This window comes from Elephantulus edwardii, unplaced genomic scaffold, assembly GCF_000299155.1.
Source record: "Elephantulus edwardii isolate Elephantulus edwardi_28Jun2011 unplaced genomic scaffold, EleEdw1.0 scaffold00500, whole genome shotgun sequence".
NCBI lineage: Eukaryota > Metazoa > Chordata > Mammalia > Macroscelidea > Macroscelididae > Elephantulus > Elephantulus edwardii.
The window spans coordinates 172,716-175,611 of NW_006400250.1; the positions used below are offsets into that span (position 1 = coordinate 172,716).

General features: G+C 43.8%; 1 pseudogene; it reads left to right on the forward strand.

Annotated features, from left to right (window-relative positions):
* Window positions 1-777: 777 nt before the first annotated feature.
* LOC102867442 lies at window positions 778-2,382 on the forward strand (annotated as a pseudogene).
* The last annotated feature ends 514 nt before the right edge of the window (window positions 2,383-2,896 follow it).

Here is a 2,896-nt window from a genome sequence, read left to right on the forward strand (position 1 = left end):
AAAGAAAAAAGAAAAACATTAATTTAATTATCTATTCTTTTCCTTTTGCTATTCTCTTTATTTCTGAGTTGTGTTTTCCCCCTATTGTCTAAAATTGGCATTAAAGATCTTTTCTGTATTTCTTCTTTACAGCTGGAAACACTTAAAGCTATCAGTCTCACTCAAATTAAAATTTTAAATGTGTTTTGCTTCCTTTTTACTAAATCTGAAGTATTTTCTGAGTTTTAATTTTTAAAGAAAATACGTAATATTTTTATCTGTACCGTTGTATGTTTAAAAAAAAAGTCACATATCCCCACCACAATCAAGATACCACAACCTTTCCAAGAAGCTTTTCTTTCATTTCTTGATACTTACTATGCATTCTTATTTTATTCTCTATTAATCACTTTGAATAAATGATGGTTTTGCGTATCTAATCCAACTATCTCATTCTTTCACTTTTCTTGTTTTAAATTGGTTTACTTACAAAGCTCATATACATTGTATTTCACACCATTCCTCATTCACATCATGCTTCATACAATCATTCCCATGTATTATGTGTTTTAAAGAAAATTAATTACCGCACTTCCTGCCGCGGCCGGCCAGGCCAGCGTCTCGTGCACTTTGTTGGCAGCGAGCAGTGGGGCAGCAGCTGGCCCTCTGGTCTCCTGGCCCTGTGTGCCAGGCCCACGCTGGCCCTCGCTGCTGGACGCCTGATTTTAAGAGAGGAACTGGTGATGTGAATCAGTTTCAAAAGCTTGAATTTCTGAGGATGGAAGTTCAACTACGGCAATGTCAGAACAACATTTAGTGATGGAGACCTTGGCCTGTGAGTCTGAGGCGGTCTCTGAGTTCTCCCTAGAGAGGCTGCTCGAGTGCCCAGGACAGAGCCTGAGGGATGCCCCTACTCAGGAGCCACCTTTCAGACAGGTGGCAGAGATAGCCCAGATGTGCACCAAGTCAGGAAGAAGGCCTGTTTTCAACTCCAACCTTCTTCCACTTCAGAGAGAACTCAGAGAAGGGGAGGGTCACCCGTGTGACACTGGTGGCAGCAGCTTCACATTTCACTCAAACCTGATGAGACATTAGCTCTCTCACAGCCGGGCGAACCTTCACAAATGTGATCCCTGTGGGAAAGGCTTCAGTCAGAGCTCACACCTGGCCGAGCACCAGAAAAGTGATGCTGTAGAGAGACTGCACGCGTGCAGCGTGTGCCAGAAACAGTATGCAAGCCTCACTGACTATCAGCGAGTCCACGCCAGAAAGAAATCCTTCAAATGTATTCAGTGTGAGAAAGCCTTCTGCCACCTCTCTGACCTCATCCAACACCAGAGTTCACACCCGTGTGAGACCTTATGAATGCAAGGAATGTGGCAAGGACTTTAGTCAGAGCTCTTTGCTCATTTGACATCAGAGGATCCACCCCGGAGAGCGGCCCTACGAGTGTAATGTGGGTGGCAAGCCCTTCATTTGGAGCTCCAGCCTCATCCACCATTACCACATCCACACAGAAGTGAAGAAGTACGAGTGTAAAGAGTGCGGGAAAGCCTTCTAGCACAAGATGAGACCTCATTGAGCACCAAAGAATCCACACTGGAGAAAGACCTTTCGAATGCAATGAGAATGGTAAAGCCTTTATCCGGAGCTCTAAGCTGATCCAGCATCGGAGAATTCATACTGGGGAGAGACTGTACGTGTGTCAGGAATGTGGGAAGCGCTTCAGCCAGACCTCGAACTTCACTCAGCATGAGAGGATTCACACCAGAGAGAAGCTCTTTGAGTGTGATGAATGTGGGAAGGCTTTCTTTCTGAGCTCATACCTCATCCGACATCAGAAAATTCACACTGGGGAGAGAGTGTACGAGTGTAAAGAATGTGGGAAGGCTTTTCTCCAGAAAGCCCACCTGACTGAGCATCAGAAGATCCACTCAGGGGAGACGTCCTTTGAGTGTAATGGAAAGCCTTCATCCAGAGCTCTAAATTGCTGCTCCACCAGGTCATTCACACTGGGGAGAAACCCTACATGTGTAGTCACTGTGGGACTTTATTTAGAGGTCAAGCTTCATCCAGCACCAGAAAATTCATGCAGAAGAGAAGGAGCTCTATGAACACGGTCAGTACGAGGGATATTTTCATCTGATCTCGAACTTTAAAAACAATCAAGGTATTCCAAAAGAAGGATTTAACTTGAATAAAGCTTCCATACATTTGGACGTGAAGTCTATATGTCCAGGGCAGCTTACCGAGAACTTAGAAAAAGAATTCCTCTCCAACTCAATGAGTGATACTTGGAAACGAGGTTTGGGAATTATCACACGACTTTTGAGATCTGGCTGCATTGGGCCTTCCTGGGGCACAGCTGGTAACTGCATTGACACCACTGAGCAGCATTGCTGATTTGCTCTGCTCTTCAGCCACAAAGGCTTGTCCTGAAGAGTGCCATGTGTCTTACAGCTGACTCTGAGCTGGACAAGGCAGGAGAGAGGACAGATTGAGAAAAAACTGTACTTTATTTCAAAATTGCAGTCATTCTTGAGTGGATTTATGTACCTGCTTATACTATTGTCTAGAATAATTGCCTGGCAAATTTTGGTTTATCAGAAACACAGTTGGAGAATGATAACATTGTGTTTTAAACAACAAAAAGAAATAATAATTACCATTGGGCCTTGCCTATCATTACTCTGTTTCTTTCAGATTCCCACTGGATTCTCCCACTTCCTTCATTCCTCTCTCCACCCACCACCGCTGTGGTTCACTTTCAAGGTTGCTTCCTCTTGAGGTCTTAGAGTGATGTATATAGATAATGAACTACTCATTGAAGAGCTGAAGCTACACAGTGGTGCCTTGGGGGGGAAAAGCAAAACAAAACAACAGCAAAATATTACTTGTCTGTTTCTGAAAACAATTA